Genomic DNA, 19,911 nt, shown 5'->3' with positions numbered 1-19,911 from the left:
AAATGGGTATATAAGCAAATATGGTGAAGAAAGCTGATGGTGCCAAGCTGTCAAGGGATATAGCATCTGGGGTCTAAAAGGCTTGAGGATAAACACACGACCATCTCGCTGAGAAGCAACAAAGTCCACATGGTAGAAGCACACCAGCCTATGTGATCATGAGGTATTGACGCGATCATGTATTAGGCATCAAAGACCCAGAACAAAAAATAATATCAGTGTCAATGAGGGGGAGTGCAGAGTGGAGACCCAAAGCCCATTTGTAGACAACTGGACATCCCCTTAACAGAGGGGTCACAGAGAGCCAATCAGGGTGCAGTATAGCACCATTGAAAGATACAACTTTCCTCTAGTTCTTTAATACTTCCTCCCCGGCACTATCATGACTCCAATTCTACCTTTCAAATCTGGCTAGACAAGAGCATGAACACTGGTTCAGATAAGAGCTTGAAACACAGGGAATCCAGGACAGATAAACCCTTCAGGATCAATAATGAGAGTAGTGAAACCAGGAGGGTAAGGGGAAGGTGGGAGAAGGAGGGAACCAATCACAGTGATTGACATACGACCTCCCACCCCCTGGGGAATGCACAAAAGGAAAATGGGTGAAGGAGACAACAGTTGGTTCCTGAGAGAGGGTGGGTGGAAGAAGAGGAAATGAACTGATACCAAGGACTCAAGTAGAAAGAAAATGTTTTGAAAATGATGATGGTAACATACACAAATGTGCTTGACATAATGGATGTATGTATGGATTGTGATCAGAGCTGTAGGAGCCCCCAATAAAATGATTAAAACAAACAAAAAGGAACCACTAGGGTTTGGAAAAGAATACCAGGCAACTTGTTCTCCTGGTAATCTAGCTAGTAACATTTTATAACCTTGAACATATTCACTATTTTTCAGTTTTTCTCACTATAAAAGGAATTGTTCTTGAAGAGCACTGTCAAACTCTCATGCACTATATATTTCTATCCTTTAGCATCTTGATCAGATGGAAAGAGAATATTAGTTTTAGTGTAAAAATTGTTTTTTTTAATAATAGGAAAAATGATAAACATTTATAAACACTGTTGGAAACAAATGTTCAAAATAATTCCTAGGAAAGATTTTATAAAAGTGAGGCCTGAGCAGAGTCTAAAACTAAGTGCACAATTTAAACAACTGGTAACACAAAATTTATTGTTGATAACGATCATTAAAGACAAAAATGAAAGACAAATTGAAAATTTCACAGTTTAGATTCTAAACTGGAGGAAATGGTAGTTATAAATTTTTGTTGTAATAGCTTTTAAGTGAGGTCTGTTGTTAAGGTTCTGTCGAGTAGATTTTGACTCAGTGTGACCCATGCAATGGAGTAGAATTACTCCATAGAGTTTTCTTGGCTGTAATTTTTATGAGGTCTTTCTCCTGGAGAGCTACTATATTGTTAAGTGCCTTCAAGTGGGTTGTGACTCATAGTAGTAACCCTATGTACCCCAGAACAAAACACTGCCTGGTCCAAAGCCATTGTACTAGATGGGTTCCAAACTACCAGTTTTTTCAGCTAGCAGCCAAGTGTGTCACTATTTTTCCACTAGGGCACTTTTAAGACCCTTAGTGGTGTATTGGTTAAGCTGGTGGTTAAGCATTGGACTGTTAACTGCAAGGTCAGCAGTTTGAGCCCACCAGTTGCTTTGAGGGAGCAAGACAGGGCTTTCTACTTCTGTAAAGAGTTATGGCCTTGGAAACCTACAGGGACAATTCTACCCCGTCCTATAGGGTCGCTACAAGTAGGAATTTGATAGCAATGAGGGTTTTTTTTGAGGTGAAACAAATAGTTTGCACTGTTGCGCTAACTAAAGGTTGGCCAGGGTAAACCCATCCAGCGGTACCACTAGAAGAAAAAGCCTGGCAATCGAAGTCAGTTAAAATTAAAAAGAAGAAAGCCCTGTGGCTGTTCTACACTGTTGTAACATATGAGGTCACTGGGAGTTGGAATTGACTTGATAACAGGTAACTGCTACAAACTGTGTTACCAGTGGTTTCAATCTTACATTTAGTTTTAGACTCAGCTCAAGCTTCACCTTCTTAGGGAATTCCTTTCTAGGAATTATTCTTTCTTAGTTTCCTACAGTGTCTATACATGTTGCCTATGCTCTGTAATCATGTGTGATTGAAAAAAAAAAAGACATCACAGTGAAATAGATTCTAATTTTCCTTTACTTTGTAAAGTCATCCAACCTCTTTGAATTTCAGTTTGCTCCTTCAACGTGAAGATGCCGCCTACTACACAGAGGCGTGGAAATTAACTTAGATAATGTATGCGACTATGCCTAGCACATATGTGTATTTGGAGTTGTTTTTAATTGTCATAAAGTATGCTCTGATTCATTGTAACAGGACACAATATCGCCTGATCTTGTGCCATCTTCATGATTCCATGGTATGCTTGAGTTCAGTGTTGGGGCTATTGTGTCCGTGCATTCCATGAGACCTTCCCTCTCTTGTAATTGCCTGCTATTTACCAGACAAGGCATTCTTTTCTAGTGATTGGTATATACTCAGTATTCTTTAGTTCTTTTCAGATGTTGCATTGGTGCATTTTGCTACCATTTTCATTTATACACACCTTGTTCAAAGTAGATTTTAAAGTGATTGAAGAAGGTAATTGTGTTCTTATGTAGTCCTTTGTCATAGCACCTACTAATGACGGAAGTAAATGCTTAGAGAGTGTTTGATTAAACATGTGGCTGGTGTAAGATTTTCAAGAGTGCTTCAAAACATTCTTGGAAAAATGGGGTTAAAAAGATAATGGAATTTTCCAAGAACTTTTTGAAGCCCTGTCATATATAGCAGCTTAGGAAGCATAGGAGTCTTGATGGCACAGTGGCTAAAGTGCTCTGCTGCTAATCAAAAGGTTCAAACCCCCCAGGCATTCTTTGGAAGAAAGAAATGGCAATTGATTTCCATAAAGATAGCTATTCTTACATCCCCTTACGGAAGGGTCTCGGGGAGGAGACGAGCCAGTCAGGTGGCAGTGTAGCAATGATGAAACATACAATTTTCCTCTAGTTCTTAAATGCTTCCTTCACCCCCCCCCCAATCCTGACCCCAATTCTGCCTTACAAATCCAGCAAGACCACAGTTTGTACACTGGTACAGATAGGAACTGGAAACACAGGGAATCCAGGACAGATGATCCCTTCAGGACCGGTGGTGAGAGGGTGGAGAGAAGATGGAGGTAGAAAGGGGGAACCGATTACAAGGATCTACATATAACCTTCTCCCTAGGGGATGGGCAACAGAGAAGTGGATGAAGGGAGATGTCGGACAGTATAAGACATGACAAAATAATAATTATAAATTATCAAGGGTTCATGAGGTAGGATCGGCGGCGAGGGAGGGAGAGAAATAAATGAGCTGATACCAAGGGCTCAAGTAGAAAGCACATGTTTTGAGAATGATGATGGCAACAAATGTACAAATGTGCTTGGCACAATGGATGTATGTATGGATTGTGATAAGAGTTGTATGAACCCCCAATAAAATGATTTAAAAAAGAAAAAACAAAGATAGACATTTTTTGTAATGTGCCAGTTCTGTTCTGTCTTTTAGGGTCAATATGAGTTCAAATGGACTCTTCACAGTTGTTGGGGTAGGTTAGGAAGCATCCAAAACCAAACTCACTGCCATTGAGTTGATTCTGACCCTATAGGACAGAGTAGACTGCCCCATAGGGTTTACAAGGTTGTAAACCTTTAAGGAAGCAGACTGCCACATCTTTTCCCCATGGAGTGGCTTTTGGATTCAAATTGCTTTTTGGTTGTTGTTAGCAGCCCCATTGCTGAGCCACTGGGTCAACAGGGCGCCTTTGATTAGGAAGTATTTCCCTAGAAACATTTAAGTGAACCATAACTTGGCTTTGATTAGTAACATAAAATTCATGATAGATGGAATGGTGTTGAGCATTTAAAAATGATAATATATCCATGGCAATAATATATTATTAATGTATATTGAGATACCTTATAGAATAAAATTTAATATATTGCATATTAGATGCTGAGCACAATCTTTATGAAGATCATTTTAGTAAAGGAATTTCATGACATCTTAAAAATGAAAATGTGAAATTATACCTACTTAAGTAAATTCTGAAAAACTGTTATTTTGAAAAGTCTGATTGTCAAAATAACACGTTAAGAGCCAAAAATTCTGCTTCCCCTAGTGTTTTCAGGAGACTTAACCATGTTTTACCTCATGGTTTTGCTATGTGTTGGAATGTCTCAATAGGAACTGGTTGGTAGGTATTTTAGATTAACTATGGTAATTATGCTTACTTTGTAGGGTTAATATGAAGAACACATCAAATAACTCGTTAATTTTCAACATCCATTGTGTGCCAGGTCCTGCGTTTATTGAAGCACACAATAGTAAGACAAACATAGTCCTAGTCTTTTTAGAGGATATCTTCTAGTGTTGCTGCTGTTGCTATATGCATCTAAGAGACTGATGTGTCCTGACCTGCTGTGCAACAGAAAGAAACACCGCAGGGTCCTGTCACATCCTCACAATTGTTTGAGCCCATTGTTACAGCCATTGTGAATCCATCTCATTGAGTCTTCCTTATTTTCACTGACCCTGAGTCTTACCAGGCATTAGTCACTCAATTTAGAAATGACAAATTAATGTTTTATGTTTATTAATCATTTGTGTTGCATTTCAAGGAAAAAAGTGCTTCTTATATTGTTTTTGCTTTAAATAATTAAACTTAATTTAAGCACCCAAACTGTTTCATGCCAAACAATTCTTAACACATTTTAAAGCTATTACAAATGTCCTGCTTTTTATGAGATAACATTGACTGTAATTTAATTGCTGTTCTTGTTTAGTTAAACCTATCCGGTGTATTATTTAAACAAATAAGTAGAGCTGAGTTATTGAATCTAGAGAACACATTTCTGGGATGCTCCAGTGGCGTGCTCGGTTAGCGTGTGGTACTTAGAAGAACGCATTTCCATTCAGGGCATCAGTGGATGATTTGGTATCTTTATAGTAAATGTTTTTACTTATTTCTGTATACTTTGAGATTTTAGGATTAGGGCTAATTGAATTTGATGCTGAAGATGCTAATAAAATGTAGAAAGGCATGACAGTAAGAAAGCAAGCATAATCTAAGTAATCAGAAGAAAATAAATAGATTTCCTTTAATTCTGTATTTACTATTAAGTTAAAAAAATTTAGAAAAATGTACACTTGAAATGAACAATCTGTAAAATCTAATCCACACAAGGGTGAGGTGGGGGGTGGCAAGGAGGTAAAAAATTTTAAGAGCTGTAAGAATCCTCCCATTAAAATGATTTTATAAACATCTAGTCCAGATTAAGAATGTTTTAATATTTTGGGAACAAGAAATTGTGTACATGTAAATCTCATCATAAAATGATGCAAGATTGAAAGATATTTATTTTCAAACCTAAGAGTTAATCACAAACATTTTTTATTCTAATGTAAGCTTTAGAGATTATTGTGTGATTAAGTGAAGATACTTGCTATAAAAGTCACATTTGCATTAAAATGCATATTTATTCTTAATTTATTAAGCCATATTTAAAATTAATTAAAAAGTCTTTAAGTAGCCTTTATGTTTTTTAGAAAGAAAAAACGTTTTAAAAATATAACACTTTTTATTTAACAGGAAGGTACTATGAAATATATTGTTAAATTAGGCCCCCTTATTTTTTACTTACAAGCATATATTTGATTATACACAAAATAGATTGTGTATAAAATATTAAATAACAACAGAAAAAACACAAAACAAAAATATCAAAACCATTGTTTCCAAGGTGATTTTAACTTCTACGACCTAATAGGACAGAATAGAACTTCTCACTAGGGTTTCTGAGACTGTAATTCTTACTGCAACAAACCGACTTGCCTTTTGAGCAGCTGGCCTTTCTGTTAGTAGCCCAAAGCTTAACCCACAGCATCACCAAGGGTCCCATGGAGTGCATCTCATCCGGTCTCTAGAGTATAAGCTCTTAATCAATACATTTCACTCCTTTTGGCACGTAAAATTTAGCTCATAAATGCAAATTTCTCTTTCTAATGCTTCTATTGTATTACATCATAGATTATATTATATTTAATCCTTCCCTAAGTGATAGACATTGAGGTCCAAATTTTACATTGTGACATTTTGTAGCTAGTAACATTGTATATTTATCATTGTGTGTTTATGAATATTTTAAAACAAGAATAATTACCATGTAAAATTTAGGGGGCAAGGGTAATAAATTGTAATTTTGATAGACATTGTCAACTTTCATTTCAAAAAGATGTGTTTAATGTGCTTGCATTTATTGGGTACTACATTTTTGATATACAAGTGTTTATGAGGCATATGTCATTGAGTGAGTACATAAGTTAGGATTCTTTTTTTCAAATAACAAACCAAGTCTATTGATATCAAGTTGGTTCTGAACCACAGCAGCCCTGTAGGACAGAGTAGAACCGCCCTATAGGCTTCCCGAGACGGCCTGTCTTTAGAACTGTGGGGACTGAAACTATGTATCAGTAAATGTATGTAATCAATGACTGTAACCCTCTATTTCATTGCTCTTTTCTGCCCTGCCCCCACTAGTTTGTTGCATGACAACTTCTTTCATATAGCCAGGATCAGGGAAGGGCAGGGCTAGGAAATTACAGTAATTGCCAATTCCAGTCCAACTGTTCCAACTAGTTAGTCCTGAAGAAAGATTTTTGTATATAAAATTCCAGGATACCCCTTGACTTGTATGTTCACCTTTGGGTCAATCATGTAACCAAAAGTGAAGTTTGGCCTCCTGTAACATGTGCCCATCCTGGGGTCTTCAAAATAGGACTAAATAGTCAGCCTCAGAAAACTGACATAGAAGGAAGGGAAGTCTTCAAAATGAGGCATTTCTGTCACTCCAAACCAAATTCACTGCATTGAGTTGATGCCGATTTATAGTGACCCTATAGGACAGGATAGAACTGCTCCTGTGAGTTTAACTGTTCACAGGAGCAGAAAGTCCTGGCTTTCTCTGGAGGAGCGTCTGGTGATTTTGACTGCTGGTGTGGGTTGCAGCCCAACTCTACTGGAAGAGGGAATTTGATGGGTAAATTACTCTTTTTCTAGAGGCTCCCTTTCTTGATGCATTTCTGCTTGTCTTTCTTTTTTTTTTTCCCTAAGAAAAGGGTTCACTATATCTGCCCCATTTCTTATAGGTTTCTTCTCCCAAGAAAATGCTCCTCTGGCAGATAATTTTTAAATCAGAGTTAGAGTCAGTTCAAGTGTGAGAATTAGTGGCTCCACCCAAGGACCTTAATAGCAAGAGTGATTAATTTATGTACCAGAAGCACTCACAATGATTATCTTCTAGTTTTTGATACTCTACATAAGAATTGTTATCTTAGGGTATACTAGAACGGTAGTATATACAAAGTAAAGCAAATAAGATTTTGTTAGGCTTAAACAAGACTTTCATGTCACTTTTTTTGGAATTATGGGTCTTCGGCGTTTTTTCTTCTGTTCTTCCCAGTATTTCCAAGAATTTATTCTAGGAACACTTACCTGGAAAGTGTGGTATGAAAACATTGTTACATGCTCAAAACAATTTGGGAATTGCTACATAATACGTCTCTTCTTTCAGGACTTCAAAGAGCCCTGGTGGCACAGCAGGTTAAGTGTGGTCTGCTGACCCAAAGGTACTAGTAATTTGAACCCATCAGATGAGGTGGTCTGCTTCCAAAAAGGTTTACAACTTCTGAAATTCTGAGAGCCTAGGAGGGCAGTTCCATTGGGGCACTGTGAGCTAGAAAACACTCATTCACAGTGTGGTGTTTGGAGTTCTCATTATATATTCGGATATTAAAGGCTGTGACAATGCAATTGTGAGTCTTGCTAAATTTTTTTCAGTTTAAGGTTTTATAAACTCATTTAAGAATGGAGCACATTTTTAAAACACACCAGAATTCTGTTCAATACCTCTGGAGAATGGTGGTCTTTCTTCTGCAAAATGATCTTTTGGAATTGTATATATGACTTTTATATATTCTTATAGATTTTTGCTATAGAAATAGTAGTTTTCCATGTAGATATCTACTGTGAAATTTTTAAAATTCTAGTTTTGTGTTATAGGATTGCTACGAGTTGGAACTCAGCACCTGACAATGACAACTTCCCTTACCCCTTCCATATATCTATATATAAACACGTCTAATTTCCCTCAATTACTTATTACCTTCATTTTTTCCCATTAAATTTTGACTGAATATTTTTTTAATCTTACTTCCCAAACCTATAATAACATCTAGTAGAAACAATGAAGCATCAGACTCTGTTTCTACTACATGGGGAAAGATGTCTGTGATGACTTTTTACTTTGGATTTTTCATTGAGTTTAGTATCATTTGTAAAATGGAAATTTTTCTAGATGGTCTAGATGGTCTCTTAGATCTCATTCAGCTCTAAAATCTTAACAATCTCAATCTCAGAAAATAGTCTGTGTTTACCATTCTAAGGTTGCTTATATTCATGTTATGTGCAATCTATTACTGACAGTAAAATTATTGATTTGAAATGCCTAGGTTTATATCTAAATTGACTAAAGTTAAATTTTCAGAGTTACTTTTTTTCTAAATTCAGTTTTCTCATCTGTGAAATGGGGACCAAGACTAATGCCAGTCTCAGGATTATTATAAGTGAGATAATGAATGTAAACATTTCATGAGTGTGCTTACATAGTAGGCTCACTCATTAAATGATTGTCGTTGTGCTTTGTAGTGTGAGTACTTTTTAAAAATAGGGCAGCAAAAAGCAATGAATATAAAGTTTAGATCGCTGACCTCAGTTTATTCTCAAGCTATTTTAAAATATTTTATTTTGGGAATGTCACTATCAGCTGTCTGCCAAGCTTCTGCTTGTTCTAATTTCTTACTTTCCAGCTTAAATTTTGGGCAGTTAAAGACTGAAGATATATGTAATTTAATAATTCAAGGTGACAATTTGGCATTTTTAAGGTATAGGTATATAGTAAAATTTGAGTAATATGTGAAACCACTTAGATAGTTGAGATTCTCTAGGATCCATGGAGAAAACTACTTCTATATACAAAAATTTGTGTATGTTCTCCCTCTTCTTTCTCTCTTCTGCCTTTTCTTTCCTACCCCTTTCCTTCATCTTTGTCTCTATCATGTCTTTTGAAAATTTTTTTAATGTAACACAAATCATTAAGGAATACAGTATGAAATAAAACTGTCCATATACATGGTTGTTGATTTGAGGAATTTCTGGTTGTTAATGAGAAAAATTATACACCTATTGTTGCCCTACAAATAAGGAAGCGTTAAGGCTCAGATCTTCTGTGTTTAAATTGATGACATAGTGGCTTGGAAATAATGGAAAGGAATATTATATATAAAAGAAGAGGGATACTTTATGAAATAACGGATGCCCAAAGATAATTTAGTGTTTTGCCCAAAGCAGTGTTGGGCAGGAAAGTTTAGGAAGACACTGACTTAGGCAATACTAGATAGGTAATACTAGATGTGAGATTTTCCAAGTTTTCTCTGCAGAGAAATCTGTGATTTCTCTAATATAAAAGGAAAATGCCAATTTGCATCATAATGAAATGGCATTGTTTTTTGATTCTTAGTGCCATTCATACCTAACATGGGTGATACCTAACATGAAAAACGCAAAGCCCCACAATGGGGAGGCCCTTTAAAGTAAGACCATATAAGCAGCTAAATATTTCTGATTAGATTATATAGCTGTTGTTTTCCCATGCATGAGAACTTTATTAGTCTTATGAATACCTGATGGTGATGTAGGAGCCTGGTGGCTCTAAGGTAAGTGTTGGTCTGCTAAGTACAAGGTTGACTGTTCAAACTCACCAGCCTCTCTGTAGGAGAAAGATGAGGTTGTCTGCCTCTGTAAAGATTTAGAAAACCTCAGAAACCATACATAGGGTCATTATGTTGGAATTTACTTGATGGCAGGTTTTTTTCCCTTAATAAGTAGTGTGCCATGTGATATGCATTGCATTATGTTCTGCTAAAGTCACTACAGGCATCTACGATGCCATCCTTTAAGCCTGAGGACTTGGTTGAAAGTAAGTTTACATTTTAAGTAATTTATATAATATTAAAATACTTACCAAACACTATAGGACAAGGTTTGCTAAACTTTCTGTAAATATGTTTGTCCTTTTGTGCTATATGATTTCTGCTGCAGATATTCAGCTTTGTCCTTTTAGCACAAAGAAGTCATAGACAATATGTAAGCAAATGAACATATATTCCAATAAAACTTAATCTTCAAATATAGGTAACAGGCCAAAGTTGGTGCTGGGCCATAGTTTGCCTGACCCTTCTTTTATGACCTCTCCTACTCATTGCCTTTGAGTTGACTCTAGCTCATAGTGACTCAGTAGGACAGTAGAACTGCCCCCATAGGGTTTCCAAGGCAGAGATCTTTATGGAAGCTGACTGCCATATTTTTTTCTCACAGAGTGGCTCACGGGTTTAAACTACCATGTTTACAGTTAGTTGCCAAGTTCTTTAACCACTGTACTATCAAGGCTTCTTCCCTTCTTTAACATATATCCTATGTTAGGGAAAATTGAATTTCCTATTACTTGCGTGTGAATTGAATTTTATATTTAATGGACTTATTACAAACTACCACAAAATGTAATGGCTTAAAACTACAATTTAATATCTCTGTGCTGTGGAGCCTGATGGCCCTGTTGGGTGAGTGTTAGATGAAAACTGTAAGGTCAGGGATTCAAACCCACCAGCTGCTCTGTGAGAGAAATAAAAGATTATCTGCTCCCCTAAGATTTACAGTTGGAGTGTCAACTTGAAGGCTGTGGCACTGGGGAAATATTATTGTGAATAAACTGTATATACTTTGTTTAGGCAGAGTGGTTAATTTTGTATGTTAACTTGGGTATTCTATGATTCTCACTGGTTTGGCTAGATAGTGGTCCTCTTGCTGTTCTGTAAATGTAATGACTTTCCAAGATGTCATCCGATATGAAAAAACAATCATTTAAAGGGGGCGTTTTCTTGAGGGGATGGCCAGTGTCCCGAATGTAAATGAATATTTTGGCAGAGCTTTCTTTCATTTGACCTGCATACGTCTTGTCCTCTGACCTATGAATTGTGAGACATAAGCCTGCAGAAGCCTCTGGCCTGCTGCCTGAAGTGTAGATTTTGGACCTGCCAGCCTCATAATTGTGTGACCCAACCCGTTGAAGTAAATCTTGATGTCTGCTTGTCAGATTGTCTAACTCACTATCTACCCATAGATCTATAACTCTCTGGTTTTGTTCTTCCAGAGAACCCAGATTAAGATAGTGTCTGTTAGCTAGGGTTCTAGTATAGCTGCTGTCTAATGTCCAGGCCTTCATTTTTCTGCACGTAGGTCTCGTGCGGCTGATTCACTTGCCTCATGGTATGATGGGTGAGTTCCAAGAAGTTCTCTGACAGCAAGTGTTGTTATAGGGGAAAAAGCAGAAGCTGCCATACCAATTAAGAAGCCTCACTTCTGTCATTATAAACATCATAAACCCAGTCGAGAGGTATTGTTTGGAAGGGACTATATGAGAGTGTAAATACAGAGAAGCTTGGTTAATTGGAAGTCACCAAAGTATCAGTATGTCTCACAAGACTGAATTACTTGCAAGTGACAATTTAAATTGAACTAGGTATAGTAAAGGGAAAGTTTCTTATGAGAACATTAGGGAACTTGTCTCACGATACCTGAATGTAGGAAGAAACTAAGGCTTAGACCCAGGAATTGAAGACTTTCAGGATTTTTTTTCTCATGTTAGTTTTACTCTTCAAGTCAGTTTCATTCACTCTTACCACAAATGTGTCGTTTCCACACTGGAAATAACTGCTTATTGTTCACATTTGACTATTTCAATTATTCAGAGAGAAATGGAAGTTATTTTCAGTTAGGTGTTTACGATTTTTGAGAAAGAACGTAGATTATTGAAGTCATATATGGTCCAGGGATACAGGTTCTGTTGTAGCAACCAGGAGGACAAGAGCAGAGTCAGTTAACAGAAAAGAGATTCTGAATATATAGCCCTCAACAATCCAATCCACTTGTCTCCTCCTCAACCATCTATGTATTAACACAACTTATTATCTATTGTTAGATTTTTCTACTGGAGAGTAGGTTAAAGTAGGAATTGGAATTAATTCAGCATCTTTATTATTCATTGTAATCTTCCTTTGCTTTGAGTAGGGGAAAAGGTGTTGAGTATCTGCTATTTCAGTTTACCACCATTAATGTAGAAACAAATACAAAGGTAATCTTGCTGTGCTGTCACCATTGATTGCTAAGGATAATTGGGTGGATCTGACTGGCTGAGTGGGCATATCCTTTCTCTGGAAAGGGTCCACTTACACACATGAAAGCAAGTGATGCAAATGCAGAATGAAATAAAAGCTATAATGGAAGTATAAGCAACATGCTGTGGGTTCACAGAGGAAGGAACAATTAATTTTAACTGAATGCCTGTAGGAGGGGTATCATTTTGAAGAAGGTAGTGTTTGAGCATGGCCTGAAAGGATGAATAAATCATCTTTAGAAAAGAAAGGAGTAAGAGCCTCCAATAAATTGATTAAAAAAAAAAAAGAAAGGATAGGTAATCTGTCAGGTTCCTTGGCTCTTGTAGTTGTGTTGAGGCTAAGAACTTAAATACAGGTATATGGAACTCGGGATAAATAGCAGCATGCAGTTATCTCCAACAATGTTCTTGAATTAGAATTACCAGAGCTAACTCAGTTTTACTACTTTCAAACTTTAAGTGACTCTCAGATTTAAAATTATAGAATGCTTTTTGATTAAACAGTTTATTTCGAAGGCTCAGATTCTGGCTCCATTAAGAATTTTTAAGGTTTATTTGGAAAAATCCACTCTAGTACATGAAAAAAACTAAGCACTGTTAATGAATTATATAAAGTTGTAGATCTAAATGATAGAGTGGGGGCTAACCCTGGCCACCATGGAGTGTTCCAGAATTCTCATTCTTCTCAAAGTTATCCACAGTTTATTATGATCTACACAGTTGGATGCTTTTGCATAGTCAATGAAGCACAAGTAAACATCTTTCTGGTATTCACTGCTTTGAGCCAAGATTCATCTGATATCGCACTGAATATCCCTTGTTCCATGTCCTTTCTGAATCCGGCTTGAACTTCTGGCAGTTACCCATCAATGTGCGGTTGCAACCCTTGTTGAATGATCTTAAGCAACATTTTACTTTTGTGTTATATCAATGATAACGTTCGTTTGGGCATTCTTTTGAATCTCCTTTCTTTGGAATGGATTCAAATTATGGATCTTTTCTAGTCAGTTGACCAGGAAGCTGTCTTCTGAATTTCCTGGCATAGATTAGTGAGTGCTTCCAGTGCTTCTTCAGCTTTCTGATACATTTCAGTGGGTATTCTTTCATTTCTTGGAGTCTTGATCTTAACTAATGTATTCCGTGCAGTTTGAACGTCTTCCTTCAGCACCAATGGTTCTTGCTCGTATGCTATTTCTTAAAATTATAGACTTGCGAATAGATCTTGGTACGGTGTCTTTGTGTATTATTAACGTCTTCTCTGCTTGCACCATTCAATATTTTGTTGCACCATTCAATATTTTGACCATAGAATCTTTCAAATATGCAATTTGAGGTTTGAATTTTTTTCTTGAGTTCTTTCCGTTTCAGATATGCTAGGTGTGTTTTTTCCCCTTTTGGTCTTCTAATTCTAAGTCCTTGCACATTTTGTTATAATATTTGGCTTTGTAGTCTCTAGCTGCCCTTTGAAAATTTCTATTTAGCTCCTTGACCTCATCCTTTCTTCTATTTGCTTTAGCTACTCTATGATTAAAAGCAAGTTTCAGAATCTCTTTTGACATCTACTTTGATCTTTGCTTTCCTGTCTTTTAATGACCTTTTGCTTTTTTACATGAATTATGATCTTGCTGTCCTCCTATAGCTTATCAGGTCTTCTATCTTCAATTGGTCTTGCAAAATTTAATCATGTGACCTCCAGCTTTCTTTCTGTCGCCAAGTCCATATTTTCCAATTACTGTTTCTCCCTCTTTGTTTCCAACTTTTGTATTTCAATCACCAGCAACTATGAATACACCTTGAGTTCATGTTTGATCGATTTCCAACTGAAGTCATTGGTAGAATTCTTCAATTTCTTCCTGACTTGTGATTGGTGCATGAAGTTGAATAATAGTTGCATTGATTTGATTTCCTTGAAGGCAGATAAATATAATCGGATCACAGATAGCATTGTAGTTCATGATGGACTTAACAAGGTGCTTTCTGACACTGAATGTCATTCCATTCCTCTTGATTGTATTATTCCCGGCATAGTAAATTTTATGGTTATCTGATTTAAAATGACCAATACCAGTTAATTTCAGCTCACTGATGCCTAGGATATTTTTCTTCGTGCATTCCATTTAGTTTTTGACCACTTCCAATTTTCTTCTCTCTTTTTAAATAGTTTTATTAGGGCCTCATGCAACTCTTATCACAATCTATACATACATCAATTGTGTAAAGCATATTTGTACATTCATTGCCCTTATCATTTGCTCTCCACCCAAGCCCCTGGCATCAGCTCCTCATTTTCCCCCTCCCTCCCTGCTCCCCCTTCCCTCATAAACCCTTGATAATTTATAAATTATTATTTAGTCATAATTTGCCCTGTCCGACGTCGCCCTTCACCCACTTTTCACTTTTCTGTTGTCTGTCTCCCAGGGAGGAGGTCACATGTAGATCCTTGTAATCGGTTCATGCTTTGCACGTTCCAAGTTTCAATCATTACAGTATTTTGCAGCAAATGTTTCTCTTTACCTTGAGTTGTGCCCTATCAGCAAATGAAGATCCCAAAGGCTTTACCAGCAGTGTCTATGGAAATGTAATGCTTCATTTGTTTAGGCTTTTCAGTATTTGAAAATGCTTCGAAGCCATGCATAAGGTTTTCAGTGGCTTTTTCCTCTGAAGTGGGGAGCCACGTCCTTCATTGGCTATTCTTAGTCTCGAAGCTCCGCTGAAACCTGTTCACCTTGAGTGATCCTGTTGGCATTTGGAATACCACTGACATAGCTTGCAATTTCACAGCAACACACATGTGCCCACATTACGACAAACTGACAGCCAAGTGGTGGGAGATGAAGTATATATCTATTGAAGTCACTTACTCTAGCTGCAGTTTTTTAAAACTCTTGTGTAACATACAGTAAAATGTGTAAATATTGATTGTATGTATTATGACTTTTTCACATCTTTAGACTCTTTTCAGGAGCCCTCCTGGTACAGTGGATTAAAGCTTTGGGCTGTTAACTGCAAGACTGGTGGTTCAAATCTACTTACTGCTCCAAGGGAGAAAGACAAGAGTGTGTCTGCTCCTGTATAGATTTAGAGTCTCAGAAAAGTCACAGGCATAAATGAATCAGCTGATCCACATGGAAGGTTCTCTGATTTGGAATTGACTGAGTGGCAGTGGGTTTGTTTTATAGAACTATGTAAGTATTGTACATCCAAGATGTAAGAACATTTCTACCTTTCCAGAAGCCTCCTTTATACTTTTTACTATCAAAATCTTCCTTCTAACTAATCAGTATTTTGATTTTTGTCATCATTGCATAGCATAGCATAGATCAGTTGTTCCTGATCTTAAACTTCATGTAAATAGAATGTAAATAGAATGACTTTTTTGCACTCATTATGTTTGTTGTTAGGTGCTGTTGAGTCTTTATGATTCATCTCAAAACAAAAACAACACTGCCACCGAGTTCCTCTTGCCTAATGGCGACCCCATAGGACAGGGTAGAACTGCTCCTCTGGGTTTCTGAAACAGTCAGTCACTCTTTAAGGGAGTAGAAAGCCTCACCTATCTCTTACTGAGCAGCTGGTGGTTTCAAACTGCTAACCTTGTTGATAGCGGCAGAACTTGTAGCCACTATGCCAACAGGGCTCCAGTATGACTCATAGCGATACTGTATATAATAGAACAAAATACTTTCCTGTTCTGTGGCATTCTCACAATCCTTATGTTTGAACCCACTGTATCATCCATCTCGTTAGTTGTAGATTTCCATCTTTGTCCCCCTGCTTTACCAAGCAAGCATCATGTTCTTCTCCAAGAACTGTTTTCTCCTGATAACATGTCGGAATTACGTGAGATGAAGTCTTAGCATCCTCCCCTTTGAGGAGCATTCTGGTTGTACTTCTACCAAGAATGATTTATTTGTTCTTCTGGAAGTGCATGGTATATTTACTTAGTATTCTTCACGAACACTACAATGCAAACACATCAATTAGTCTTCAGTCTTCCTTATTCATTGTCATTGTCCTTATTAATTGTCACACAACCATGTGGTTGCTATTGTTAGGTGCCATTGAGTTGCGTTCAACTCAGTGACCCTATATAAAACAGAATGAAGGATGGCCTGACCCTGCACCATCCTTACATGAACATGAGGTGATTGGCTTGGTTAGGCATATTCTGGTCTTCAAAGTGATATTTTTGCTTTTTTTTTGGGGGGGGGTGAACTCTAAAACTGATCATGATGATAATGGTACAAGTCTTTGTATGACGGAACGGTGGAATTGTAGGATATGAGAACAATAAGCCAATAACACTGTTTAAGAAAAAGGCCGGCTTGAGTTGAGATGTGGTTCCTCTCTTCTGTGAAGACAGCTCAGATGGTGCCTGTCCTTGTCATGGAGGTCAGGTGGGGGTCTCGCTGGGACCCCATAGCCCATGCACTGCTGTTAAGAATCAGGAGGGCTGGCCGCAGAGCATGTTTTACTCCCGCCGGCAGCATATTAAATATCTGAAATATATTAAAAGCAGTCTTTGTGGGTTCAGGGGCAGCCCCTAAACCTCCTGGTCTGGCAGAAAGTTCTCTGGCCTTGTTTGGGGGCCCAGGCCCCTAGTCCTGCAGCAGACTCTCCGGCTTGGGGTAGCCAAAAAGCACGAAGTCGGCCTCATAGAGCTTGTACAGCTGCTGCCGCCAAGCCAGCAGGATGCTGGCGAACCAGCCTTGCTTCCAGGTGCGGTGCAGTTGCCATAGCTGGGCGGGAAGTGCAAGTGCTGGTGCAAGTGCTGGTCCACCTGCAGCAGCTGGGCGGCGTCGGCGTCCAGCGTCTCCAGCTTGCCCACGAAGTCGTAGTCGATCTGGCAGGGGTGGCAGAGCCGGTACACCTGGCGCCAGTGCTCGTTGAAGGGCGCCAGGTGCTCGGTGTGCGGGTCCAGCATGTAATGGATGAAGTGGGCGAAGGAGACCTTGAGGAGGCCGGCACGGAAGGTGGCGCTGGCGTAGGTGGGCAGGCTGGTGAGGTTGGAGTAGATGCGGAGCATGGACGCGGCAAAGTGGCTGTAGAACTCCTCTTTCTGCAGCTGGAACTTGCTGCGGAAGGCGAAGATGAGGCGCACGAAGGGGTTGCGCACGAATAGGAACTTGATGTACTTCTTGAGTTTGACCTTCCTGAGGTGCCATGAGAACCTGCCATAGCTAGGCCAGAACTTGTTGAAGGTGAGGTGGGTGCTGGAGTTGTGCACGTGCTCGCGCGGAATGGCCAGCGGCTTGCGGTAGTGCCCATAGCCGTCCAGCAGGCTCTCGTTCAGCGCGATCATCATGTGCTTCCAGTTGGTGCAGGCCACCTTGGGCACGTAGCAGTAGATGACGCCGTGGCAGTCGTCCACGGTGGGTGAGGTGGTTCAGCTCGTAGTTGGGGATGTCTTCGAAGGCGCGTTCCTTTGTGGGGAAGACGAAGCTCCAGTTGGCGCACAGGTCCCTGAGCAGCCGCTGCCGCTGGACTCGCTGTGCGACCTGGCCTGGCTCTGCTCGGTGGCCAATGTATGGGACGTCCAGTTGGGAGGCAGGCGGCGGTGGCGGCTGGCTCTTCTTGCCAGCCGTGGGGTTTTTTGTGCCTGGCCTGAGCCGAGCAGCATGTCCATGAAGGCGTCTGCATCTTCAGCCAGGAGACCCTGGGCCCTCTTGGGCCCACCTGTGGGCGGGGGCTTGGAGGACCCGCGGCCTGGAGAGCGCGGTGTGCAGGTAGAAGTGGGCAGTGCCCACGTTGTCCCAGTACACGATGATCAGCAGGATCATGAAGACGGAGCCCAGGGTCAGCCAGAACCGGGCCAGTCGCGCCTTCGCCATCCTGTGCGCATGGGCACAGCCGCTCTGGACCCTCACTTCAGGCCCCAGGGCAGGCGGGCCATGGTGCTCCAAGAACCTCCCGCCGCTGCTGCTGCCTTGTTAGGATTTTTGTTTATATTGAGGCATAATCCATATTGAAAGCTATAGCCTTTATCCTTGTCAGTAGTGTTTCAAGTCCTATTTGCTTTTAGCCAGCAGGGTTGTGTCATTTGCATACTGCATGTTGTTAAGCCTCCCTTCAATCTTAAATTTTTTTATTAATCATTTTATTGGGGTGTTCTGACAAATCTTATGACAGTCAGTCATTCTATTGTATTAAGCACACTTGTACCTATGTTGCCATCAACATTTCAAAAATTCTCTTTGAGTGCTTGGTATCAGCTTCTCTTTTTTCCCCTTCCTTCCACCCTCGTGAATCCTTGATCAATGATATATTATTGCTGTTATTTCGTGTCTTACACTGACTGTTGTCTCCCTTCACCCACAGTTCTGTTATTCATCCACCTGGGGGGTGGGCTATATATATATATCCAACCTTGTGATGGCTTCCCCCTTTGTCCCTCTTCCCTGTCCAACCCCCACCATCCCTCTATCCTCATGATAGCGCTACTCCTACTACTTACTGTTCCTGAGGATTTTTATCTGTCCTGAATTCCATGTGTTCAGAGCTCTTATCTGTGTCAATATGTACTCTGGTCTAGCTGGATTTGTAAGGTAGAACTGGGTCATGGTAGCGGGAGGGGGGAATCATGAGGAATGATTCGTTTCCTTGGTGCTGTGCTGCACCCTGGTTGAATTGTCCCTTCCTTGTTACCCTTCTGGGGCTCCCTTCAATGTTGATGCCAAATTCTTCATATGGTCCAGCTTCTGGAGATGATTTGTTCAGCATACAGATTGAATAAATACATTGAAAGGATACAACCCTGACAACACTCTTCTCCAGTTTTTTAATCATACAAGTTTCCTTTTGTTCTTTTTAAACAATTGCTTTTTGGTTTGTGTGCCTGTTCTGCACGAACACAATTAAGTAGTCTGTAATTCCCATTCTATTAGTCAATGAAGCACAAGTAAACATCTTTCTCATATTCTCTGCTCTCAGCCTTGTCCTATGTGTTCTTTTGAATCTGGGTTGAATGGGAGTTCCCTGCTGATATACTGCAGCAACCACTTTTGAGTTATCTTCCACAAAATTTTACTTGTGTGAAATATTAATGATATTGTTTGATAAATCCTACATTCTGTTGGATCACCTTTCTTTGGATGGACTCTTATGGATCTCTTCCGGTTGGTTTCCCAGTTAGCTTTCTTTCACACTTCTTGCCATAGACCAGTGAGTTTCCAGTGCTTCATTGAAATGTTGAAACATTTCAGTTGATAATATGTCCATTCCTGGAGCCAGTTGAGCCTGGTTTTTCATCAGTGCCTTCATTGCAACTTGAACGTCTACATTTAATACCATTGATTCTTGATTAGATTATATGCTAGCTCTTGAAATGGGTGGATGTCAACAATTAATTATTTTTTTTTAAATGACCCTGTGTATTCTTTCAATCCACTTTTGGTGCTTCTTCCATCCTTTTAATATTTTGCACACAGAGTCTTACAATATTACAACACGAGCGCGAGGTTCCTTCTTTTCTTTCAGTGGAAGAATTGTTCAGTGTTTTCTTCCCTTTTTCTTTTGTTAATTCCAGGTCTTTGCA

General features: G+C 39.1%; 1 protein-coding gene and 1 pseudogene across 10 annotated transcripts in view; one reads left to right on the top strand and one right to left on the bottom strand.

Moving 5' to 3' along the window:
• The window catches only part of GPHN (gephyrin), a 634,470-nt gene that overhangs the window by 10,198 nt on the left and 604,361 nt on the right, over nt 1–19,911 (top strand). The window lies entirely within an intron of this gene.
• LOC142426353 (carbohydrate sulfotransferase 12-like) lies at nt 16,976–18,208 on the bottom strand (annotated as a pseudogene).

Source organism: Tenrec ecaudatus, chromosome 14 (assembly GCF_050624435.1).
Source record: "Tenrec ecaudatus isolate mTenEca1 chromosome 14, mTenEca1.hap1, whole genome shotgun sequence".
Classification (NCBI taxonomy): domain Eukaryota; kingdom Metazoa; phylum Chordata; class Mammalia; order Afrosoricida; family Tenrecidae; genus Tenrec; species Tenrec ecaudatus.
Note: the sequence above shows the minus strand (reverse complement) of the source record. Positions and strands in the feature narration are given on the sequence as shown.